The sequence below is a fragment of the Cupressus sempervirens genome, chromosome 5 (genome assembly GCF_028749045.1).
Source record: "Cupressus sempervirens isolate cs-2001-9-10 chromosome 5, ASM2874904v1, whole genome shotgun sequence".
NCBI classification, from domain to species: Eukaryota; Viridiplantae; Streptophyta; class Pinopsida; order Cupressales; family Cupressaceae; genus Cupressus; species Cupressus sempervirens.
The window spans coordinates 830,315,659-830,327,636 of NC_143122.1; the positions used below are offsets into that span (position 1 = coordinate 830,315,659).

At 29.9% G+C, this 11,978-nt stretch overlaps 1 pseudogene; it reads left to right on the plus strand.

Annotated features, from left to right (window-relative positions):
- The first annotated feature begins 9,104 nt into the window (after positions 1-9,104).
- Positions 9,105-9,856, plus strand: LOC149558451 (uncharacterized; annotated as a pseudogene).
- Positions 9,857-11,978: the final 2,122 nt, after the last annotated feature.

Genomic DNA, 11,978 nt, shown 5'->3' on the forward strand with positions numbered 1-11,978 from the left:
ATTTTGTCAACATTCTTTGGATCCAAGAGATGTAGATTGTCCTCAATCTAAAAACCCTTTTCCTTCATCCACCTTACCATATAATGATTCAAGTTTGGAGTCCATGAAACTAGCAATGTGGAAGAAGAAATCTCTATGTACACAACTCCTGATAATTCCTAAAGCCTGATTCTCTATAATTTTCCAATCAATGAGTTTTTTTAGCATTAGTGGGTTTTGGAATTGTACCATCAACATAAAGATTTAGACCTTTTGCCATTAATATACTGCATACAAGATCTTTCCATGTAGAATAATTGTGTGAAGTTAGAAGTGGACATTTAGGTGAACCCATGATGCAAAAAATTAAAAGAGAAAACAAGAGAGAAACAAGAACATAGTACACACCCCCACTTTTCACTCAATCAAAAGACCACCCCAAAAAAGATGCTTTTGGCACTTTATATGTAGTGCATGTACAATTGGCCACTTATTAAAATGTACAAAGTGAACTTCTAATTTATCTTTTTTCAACTACCTTTTGAGGCCCAAATCTGTCACTATGCATTGTAGCTCAGATGTACAAAAATTTTGAAAAGTAATCAAAGCAATACAATGTAGGAAAAGCCTTAGTTCTGAAAGTGAGATTTTTGTCCCCACAACCCCAGAATCTAACTACAAATTTGGAAAGTAGATGAAAAATAATGCACATTTAAAAAATGGAACATGTTTTTGTGTCTAGATGAGCCTATATGGAGCATTTGAAGTTATAAAATGCAGGATTGAACAAGTATAGTTGCCAAAAAATGCAATTTTTGAAAACTCCTTGCACCAAAACTAGAAAAGAACAATACCACTGAAAAGGTTAGGTAATTCTACCCAAAATCAAAAAAGTTGCACCTGAATTGCAGTTTGAATGACTGAGTTATGGCCTCACAAAGTCAGGCTAAAAAATCAAAAAGAAATCTAAAGAGGGGTCTCGAAGGAAAATTGCATGCTTAAATTTGATAGTCAAATGACTGTCATAGTAGTTCCAAATTTCTTGGCATTAAATATTTTCCTATGAAATGCACAAAAAAATAATGCTTGGGATGATGTGGTAGCTAATGTGTTGTACGATCATATGACTAGATGACATCACCTATATGAAATAGTATGGAAAGGTGTGTTGTGGCTCCTTGTTAGCAGTTCTCATGGCAGTCTGTAGGTCTTTCCAGCTAGTGGTACAACTGGCTAAGTTGTCAGTCCACCATGGTGGATAGTGTCAAAGCTAACGTGGGCCAGTCTATGTGGATGGGTCCACATGGAAGGAGAGAATAGGGTCATGCAATGACTAGAGGTGCAAACTGTAGGTTGCTTGACATGTGGTAGGGGAGCTTGCTATGGGAATGCCATGTGGCATGTGGAAGCACATGCCAGAGCTCCAAAAATCATCACCGGGAAATGGAAAAACACTAATGTCATGAGAATTCTTCATGCTCAAATAGTGGGTTCATTGTAGGCATAGAAAAAAAAGGTCATCGATGGTGTCTATCGTGTGCACTAGGAATAAGTTGCAGGCACTGGATTATCTTCACAGTGGTTGGAAGCATTCACACACTGGGGGTTTTTGATTTGCGATAGCTAGAACCTCGCAAATAGGAAGCCAAAGTTAATAGGTATTATACCACATCAATGGGAAATAACACTTTGCTATATAAAAGCAACCATTGGCAAGAGTTAATGAAAAAAAGCTACATTTTAAGTGTGGGGTTGCTTGGTCACCAGAGAATGTGGCTTGGCCAAACTTTGAAGTGGCCACTAGTTGGCCCGTCGTGCCAGGATCTTGGCCTAATTTTGACTATTACACTTAATCAGAAATAATGGAATATGTCACTCCTTAAAGGAATATTTTGTAGAATATTCTCTATACAGGGTGTAGGGTTGAGATCTAACTGCCTAGTACCTATTCAAAAAAAAATTCTCCACAAGGCTACCTGGCCTTAAAAAAATTCAATTTTTTTTTGCAAAAGTAGAGAATAATAAAATTAAAAATCCAAAAAAATAATTAATTAAATCTGCAAAATGAACATACCTAAATTGCAAATTAGGGTGTCCAGGTGCTGATTTGCAAAATTTTTTCCTCACGATCGACTTTGGCCTACAGTATGAAAATTTATAGTCATTCTAGATGAAATGGTGAGGTTCATTATGGCTATAGATGCTCCCAATCATAACATTACTCTAGATTCAGGTTGAGGTGTTGAAGCAACAATGGTCTTGAACGGCTATGTGAAGACAGAATCTCCAAGCTCTGATAACATGTAAGAATTTTCCTTAGGGAAAAATTCACATAAGACCAAGGAACTCAAACAAAAGCATAAAATAGAGTAGAGTATGATTACAATAACTATATAGTATTCAATTCCATATCAATGAAAGTACACTAGGAATACCTATATATAAAGTCCTCTATGATGAATCTAGAATGCCTAAGAAATGTTACATGATAAGTCCTACAACCAAACACATGTCCACCAGATATAGGTTATCTTCTATTAAGTATGAAAGTAAGTGCGATGATGAGAGGAAAAGCCTACAATAATGTAACATGCAAATTTATGTTGTAGACAACATGTGCTAAAAATGGAGTGCAAATAACTGTGTTCCTTACATGACAACTTAGTGAATGATGCAAACTCTAGTGTTGTAGACACCATGTGCTGAATTAGAGTTGCATAGTTCTATGTTGCCAACATGACAACTCATAAAGGTGTGCAAACTCCTAAGTGTCTCACAAAACAAACAATAAAAAAATAAAATATAATAAAATAATGCATTAACCTAAGTAAACTTAAGTAAGGGTAAATAGTAAATACATATTTACACCAACAAAATTAATTGTAGAAAAGAAAGTGGATGGATTAGACCCAAACCAATAGTGGATTCTGTATTATTGGATGTCTATATTCTTATTTCAAGTTATGTCTTGAAAAAAAAAATACATTATACACAGATTACTTTGTAAAAGTGACCTAATTCATCAATTAAGTATGTCTCATTAGTCAATAATTAGCGTCCTTAATGGAGGGATTATGAACACAACTCAAGGTACATTGAATGAGGGAAAAATGATTAATACAAAATGTGATTTATGTGGTGATTTTCTTTGTTTTATAGTTATAGGGAAAAATCTTCTAAAATAAGGATAGTATAAAATTAGGCCTCTATAAAGAAAATGTCCTTAAGGACTTTGGTGTGGACAATGTAATAGATTTTTAGAGTTGATGTTAACTACCACAGTTACATTTTTACCAAAATATTGATCTATCAATAACTAATACAACCACTAGGCTTATAGAATCCATAAGAGATAATTAAGCCATGCCATGAACCTCATGAGTAACACTAGCCCACTATTGATAGTTCCCCTCCTTGCATCACTCACTATGAGCTACAAGGATTTAAACCTATGACAAAGCTTTAACAACAATTATTACAATATAGGGCTTTTTTGGCATCAAAACGTCAATTGTTAGTGCTTAATACAACCAATAGACTAATAGAATCCACAAGTGGGGGTCAAGCCATGTTTCAAACCTCATAAAGGATCCTACCCATCTGCAATGATTGTATTGGGTCCCTAGATTTCATAAGTAGTGAGAGGAAAAGCATAATCCATAACATGCAACTAGAGGAGGTATTACCCTCACATGTCTAGGTTGAAGCCTAAGTGGGATAGTGGCTTCAAGAGAAGATTTTGACGTGCGAAATTGTATCAAAGTTGATAGGTGTTAGTGATGTTTTCAAGAATTGGAAATGAGTTGTAAGGTACTATTTTATTTTTACTAAACTAGAGATTAGTTGGGATAAATTCTACATAGTTTCTAGTTAAACTAGTTTTGTGGGCTGTAGGTAATAGTCATTATTTCCTAGTGTTCTCAACAACATCTTGTTTAGGGATTTATGTATGGAAAATTGTCAACCATCATAAAAACATGATTCTTTTGACCTTTCTTGGTTAATCATTACCATTTTTTATAGATTTGGTTTCAGATGGCATCCTAAAATTGATGGCTCTATCTCATACAATGTAGGATATAGGAAATTACAAAATGCTAAACAAATATTTTGAACATAAATTCATATAAAAAAATCAAGAAAAAGGTTTAAAATCAATGATATAGAAGAGAAGGGTAATGTATTGGACATCAATGTATGTGGACAAGCTCAAAACTATGGATCTCAATGGGAATCCACATGATGCTCAATTAGAGGCTAGAAAATCACCATAGACTAAAAGATAAAATAAATAGTATAATTATTTTTACCTAATTTTTGACTTTGTCATATAGAAACCAAATTGACATCAAATGATCAATTGAAATCATCAAAGGAAACATTAGGATCAAAATCAAAATGAAAGTCAATTGCACCAAGTCAACTCTTAAGTCAACTCTAGTCAAAGTTCAATTAAATATAAGTCAAATTCAGTCAAATCATTTGTAGAATAAACTCAATATATTTTAAAGCTTTCCTTAAATAATTTCATATGTAAATTAGTCAAACCAGGTCAAACTATAGTCTAAATTGAAAAATAAATTCAAATCAAAGTCAAAGTTAGCCAAACTCATCTCAATATTACTCAAAATCCATTTTAATCAATAGAATCAATTTCTAATCAATAAAATATGTTCAAAATTAGTTCACAATATTTATTTCCTTTCTATTTCTCTCCCAAGGGAGGCTAATAATCAGAATTGATAAATCAAACCGTCAAACACATTATCACTTTTTGAAATTGAGGCATGGGTTTAATTTAGAGAATTAAATTTTTGTTAGAAAATTAGAAGCATTAATGTCCATCAAATCATCATATTGTTAGTTTAGTTTTATCAAAAATTCTAGAACAATCAAGGCATCTACAATAAAATTAAATCTTAAATCAATCAACTAGCTATCTAAGTAGAAATCCAGTTTATCAAATTGAACTAAATAATATTGATAAGTAGGACATAATTTCATCAAATTCATTAGTAGGAGTTAATTAAACTAAATGATTTTGCCAAGGGTATATCAAATTCATCAAAATCCATATCAAGTTGGTTATCTTGAACCAATAAATCATAAGGAATGAGTTATTTCATCTAATAACTTGCTTTCTCTTATTAGTGTTTTCATCATTTAAATTAATAGGGACATGTGATCAACTTCATCATAGCACATCAAATTCATTATTCTTTATAATTGACATCACCAGAATAAGTAGATTATTAATTTTATCACTTCATATCAATTTGGTTGTCTTGCTTTCAAACTTATCATGAGGCACCACATCAAGATTTTATATTTCACACAAGCTTTATATTTTAAATAGTTTCTTGAGGATCTATATCAAACTATTTTCTGAATCTAAACCCTATTGACATCAAACATTAAATGCACACTAATAAAATGTTTCTTCAGGGAGAGGCAAATCTAATCACCTAGAATTTATTCTATCCTTATCAAAAGACCTAAATAATAATAAAATAGATCCAAACCCTAATTAGGTGATTTAACCCTAGTTAAGGTAAATAAATAAATTCAACCATAGGATTACTTGTGTAACTAGATTACATCAATTTAATTAAATAGTTCATAAATACTTGAAGATTAGTGATCAATCATCAAAGTATATTAATCAACTTATTGCCCAAACTATTTAATTATATTGATATTAATTAAATGAATTAATTAATTGTCCTATCATCCACTCAAGTCACAAAAAACATAATACTTAAAACCAAACATTAGTGAGATGGAATAACATGGATCACTCAAGGTCCTACTCTCAACCACTCATTGTGGACCAATACCAACCATAAAATTTAAATTCAATCAATTTCTTCCAAGAAAAATCTTTAAAAAAACCCACATAGAGGCATTTTCATCTAGAATATTTATAAGGAGATCATGCCAAATTGATTCTAGAGTAATTTTATTACATTTGTGAGATAATTGTAAACGCATCATATTAGATCATAATTCATTTTATTTTACATGTTAATAAACCATATACATTTATTATTAAAATCATTTAAGATATTTTAGCATTTAATTGCATCAATTATAGGATCAATTGCACAGTTTAATCATTATGATAATCTAAATTGCACTCATGTAGACACATTTTTAGTGGAATCTCTATTTTATTGTCATTTTCTATTAATCTTATGCATATTTTGAGAATAAATTTCACTTTAGATCATACCTACATCTATATGAAAGAGTTTTTAATTTGATTGGTTATTTGATGTTCTTTGGTTGGTTTATAATATACTAACCAATTGAGATGATGAATTACTGAGAGTCATATATCCAAATTTTTAGGTTATAACAATTCATAGACATAGCTCTAGGGTGGAATCCTTCCCACAAAATATCCAATCAAAATATATTTTTCAAATTAGTCACAAGAACAATAAAAATCCTATAAAGTAAGACAACATTCAACATGCTAGAGGTCATGCCTTTTGATTGATTGAACTTGTAAGGATGCTTCTTTAGAGATGCCATGATCCCATGTTTCTGCAACTGCAACACAAGGATCATTTTTTTGGCTAAAGCTAGACAAATTCATATTAAAACCTAAAAATCATGTAGTCAAAATTTTGTATGACAACACAAATATGCAAGGATTTAGATAGATCATCTGTACTTATTACTTAACCAATCCTTTCATACTTTTTAGAACTTTGGTATCACCAATAAGAACAACATCAATGTTCTCTTGAATTTACTTTTTGCTAGCTAGGAGTAGAGCTTCATATTATTAATAATTTGATCTCTAAAGATCCTTTTTTTTCTATACTTCCATAAGGCTCATTAAAAAAATGTAGTCTCTATCTTCAAAGGTCTTGCATAACTAGGCATTTCAAGGAGAAATAGTTTAAACTATACAAAAACAACCTTATACTACATAGAAAGATCAAATTGATGAATAATGAGAAGAAAACAAATGACTACATGTAATAAGCATAAGGTAAGTAAAAATTTATATGATCAACACTTTTAAAATACATAAAATATAAGAGAAGCCATTCACAAACAAGAGCCCTCTTTTATTTAATTTGTTGAAGATATGACTATTAATGTGAACACTGATTCACCAAAAATTATTAATTTTAAGAATAAGTTTAGATATCCAAACTTGATTCGACTACAAGGGTTCGTCAATGTGATTATTCAAGAAATAATATGCAGATCAAATAGATAAGATATACAAGGACTAGTGTTGTAATATATGCTCATCTTTTCTCTAACTTAAAAAAATATTAGAATAGTTAAGAATCTATTACATAGAATAAATTTTTTATTATATGTTCTATAAAAGTCAAAAAATTTCTAAAGCCCTTATCTTTAGAAATTTTATTACGAATGCTTTCCTAGAAATGTTGATTCTCATACAAATTAAATAATTGTAGGGAAATATACCATTCATTCTTATGAAAATATCTTTGATAGAATTAAAGTTGTTAAAATTCTAGAATTTGATATTATGTTTATGATAACCAAAATATTCTTTCCTTCCCATTTTACAATTTTCCAGTTTTCCAATTTTTTAATAAATTAATCCACACCACTTGGAAGATTAAAAATATATATAAATTTCCCAGTATAATCATCATTCAAGTGAAAAATACGGTAACAAGAAGATATACGAATAAGTGTGTTATAGAGGAATTCTTGCAAAGGGAAGGGAGGCATCAAAGTGTATGATGAAGCAATTCACTGCTAATGCATAGTTAAAGAGGAGAAGTCGGCTTGTGTCATAAAAGAGAGGATGAGTAGGCGCGTCACATAAAAATATAGATGAATTTTTATGTGGCATTTGAATGATGTTTTTTTGTTTTTTTAACAGACAATGCAAGGAATGAAGTAACGAGTGGTAAGAAGTAGTTGGATTTATGGAAAGATGAGGGTTTATGTAAAGATGAAGAGAGGTTATTAATAGGGATATGATGTATAATGTGTTTGATTATTAAGATAGAATTGAATTGTATATTTGTATATGAGTGTTAGAGAGCTTGCATGTAGAGTATGTTGAGGATTTTATACGATATTAGTAGAGGATTACATATTGATGAAATTAGTTCATATGATTTTTTATCTTTTCTTTCAATTATAATTAAATATTTTATCAGTGGAAAACTTATGTTCTTGAAAGAAAGATTACAAATTCAACTCCCATATCAGATACAGTAAGACAAATAGATCCCTCTCATATATATCTTACCAATTGAAAATGTGACCCAAAAAAATTAAAATTACAAAAAATAATAAAACTTATATAATAGTCCCAAGTTACTATAAAGCGTCTGAAGAATTTTTGCTTTTTCCTAAACAAATTTTGGAAGGATAATGAAAATAATGATAACAAATAGAACTTTACAAACTCCATTGCTTTACAAAATAGAATTCTACCCAAAATAACATTTTATTTATAAATTTTAGGGAATCTCAAGTCGATTATTGGTATCAACAAAATCGAGCCTCACTCACTCACATAGCAATTTGTTTGAATGCGAATCCTCAGCAAATTAATAAAGCGAGTGTTCGATGGGCTGAAAACATTCCATTGGTGAGAAAACAGGAAATATTCCATTTTGGTTTTGCTTTTTCCTAAACAAATTTTGGAAAGATAATGAAAATAATGATAACAAATAGAACTTTACAAACTCCTTTGCTTTACAAAATAGAATTCTATCCAAAATAACATTTTATTTATAAATTTTAGGGAATCTCAAGTCGATTATTGGTATCAACAAAATCGAGCCTCACTCACTCACATTGCAATTTGTTTGAATGCCAATCCTCAGCAAATTTAGAAAGCGAGTGTTCGATGGGCTGAAAAGATTCCATTGGTGAGAAATAGAATTTCTATATCGATACAGGAAATATTCCATTTTGGTATCTAAGGAAAAGAGATGAGGAAACAGAAACTTGAATGTGAGATACGATATTATTGGTCAGAGAAGCGACCCACAAATCGATCACGGGCTTCGTCGTTTACTATATATTGAGCCACTGTCTACATATTAGTGTAGCCACTGCCTACATCAGATTTTGTATCTGATAAAAGCACAAGCATATATATTAAGAGGATGAAGGTTGGAGAAAGTAGCCGTGGGCGATGGGAGGTTGGAGAAAGTAGCCGTATAAAAAGACAGAGGAGGAAATCCAAGAGTGTCCGGGCGGAATTATTATTTCCCGTTGGGAGAATTGGAAGGTACTTGAGGAAGGGCAGATATGCAAAGCGGGTGGGAGAAACAGCTCCCGTATACATGGCCGCCGTTATGGAGTATATAGCCGCAGAGGTATTATTAATATTTTAGGTTAAAAATGTTAAATAGTTATAAGATTTTTATTATCTATTTAAATTTGATATATAATTTTTGGATTTTATTGTGTAGCTTTTTTAATCAAGATGTTAAATCATATTATATGATTCATCAATACAATGTATTTAATTAATATAAAATTACTACACAATCAAATCTAAAAACTATCTATCAAACTTTTGCTATTTAATAACTCATATTTAATTCATATAACCTGACTCAATTTGTTTCTAGCCGTATTTGAATGGCCTTTCCCATTCTGACATTTTCATTGAGGATTTAAAGTTAACAGTGACTCACTCAATTTTGATGGTGTTCAGGTGTTGTTTATGGCGGGGTGTAAGGCGAGAGGTATGAAGACGAAGAGAATAACTCCTCGGCATATTGCTTTGGTGATAAGGGACGATGAGGATATCAGCCAAATTTTGAGAGGCGTTGTGATTCCGCACAGCGGTGTACACATTGAGAAGCCCGCTGAGAAGCCACCTCCGAAGAAAAAATCAGAGAAACCGTAGGAGGAGGAGAAAAGATGACTCTTTAGTCTCATGTTCATATTCGTTATGGCAATAGTGTACGATGGAAACAGTTGGAGTGTAGAATTTATCTCCTCAATGTAAACTTTGAGGAAACATCGGTGTACAATCATGTTCGTAACAGTTTCTTCTATTATTATTAGTATAAATACTATTGTGACACATTTTGAATTTTAGCCAGGCTTTAATCACTGATTAATTTTGTTTTGTTTTGTACAACTGACAAATAATTAATTTTAACTTTAGCATACATGCAAGATTTTTAATGTTACAATTTAAAAAAAATATTTTGTTAATATTTGATTGGGTGAATATATTGGTTGGGTTACTTGGTTTTTGATTTTTAATTAGATGAATGTGATTTATTTTTAATTATTTTTTAATGTAAGTGGGTTGATTTATATTTTAATATTTTAATATTACATTTTTTTATAATATAATTTTTGTCATTCAATAGAAAATACTAAAGCAAATCTTCCTTATATTATATAATCATTTAAGAAATATTATTATTATAAAGATATTATAATTTATTTATAATATAATAGTATCACATGAGATATTTATATATACAATAATATATCTATATATATATATAAATAATTATATTAATAAATAATATATAAATTTAAATTATAATTAATATCATTATAGAAAAATATAAATGTATAATATTTTAATTAATTAAAATATTTTATAAACTATAATAAATTTATTAAATTAAAATTATATTTATATAAAATCTAAAGGCAAGTACTAAGCTACTATGTGACACTTGTTGTACTTGTCATACTCAAATACTATTGCATCCATCATATTCATTTCTCTTTTCTTCAGTATAATTTTTGGATACAAATGTTAATGTAAACCTTCTCAACTTTGTTTTATTAATATAAAATTAATAAATCTTTTCATTTTTTTATTAATATAAAATTAATATTCATTGATAATTAAATTAAAATTTTAATTTATTATGTACTTTATAGTTTTTTAAATATATTTATAATGATATTTAATATAATTTGTTAAACAATATAATACTTAAATATAATAAGTAAAAATGCTAATTTTATTTATTGTATTAGTGAGCTTAAAACTATTTCAAAATTAACAATAAGAAAGATAATATTTATGAACAATAATAAATCTTTTCAAAAAAAATTAACATCAACTTTATATATTTATATTACTAACAATAGCAATATTAATTTGATTTAAATTTAGCTGACATAATAAATTATAATCACATAATCTGAAATGGTCAACTTGAAGAGCTTCATATAGTTATTCTAATACCAAGGTACTAATATGATAAGGCACCTCTCTCATTATGTTTCTTGGAGGAATTTGGGAAAAGTCCTCCATAATTGCAAGAGGCTAATAGTGGTAAGGGATTTGTCAATGGTAAGTGTTTTGTAATTTTTAGTTTTATTTTTTTGGTAAACAGGTTTGTTGTTGCGAAGTTACTTCTGATAATGACCTTGTTTGCCCTATGAACAGTGACAAGTGGGCCAACAGTTGGAGAGATCGTAATTGATAACTATCTGACTACAATCTTCCTCTACATTTGAGAGGGGCAACTCCCTCATAAGATATGGGTATTTGTGATTTTTCAAAATAAAGACAATTACAACTTAAACGATAGAAAGGAAACTATTGATGAGGAATGCATCACATGATTTCAGTTCTTCCTAAAATTGATCTAAATTGCTATTGAAAACAAATAAGAACTGCGCTTGAAAGATATCATTGACACAAAGCTAATTCAATGATTCATGAATATTTCAATCATACCATGAAAATACTATGCACACAAGATAAACACAAAAGACTAGATTTAATGTTGGAAACCCTTTTAGGGAAAAACCCACTACACAAGGAAATGAGTATTGCCCTTTGTATTATAGTAACCAATATTACAATTACCAATGTACATTTATAAAAGCTCAAAATTTTTTACAATTAGATCCTAATTCACCCCTCCTCTTAGTACCTTGTTTTCTATTAAGACATCCAACATAATTATTCGTAATTTTTACCGACCCATTCTCTAGCCATAAATCTATATCATGAATTCAACTCAACATGGCTTTAATCTAGTCAA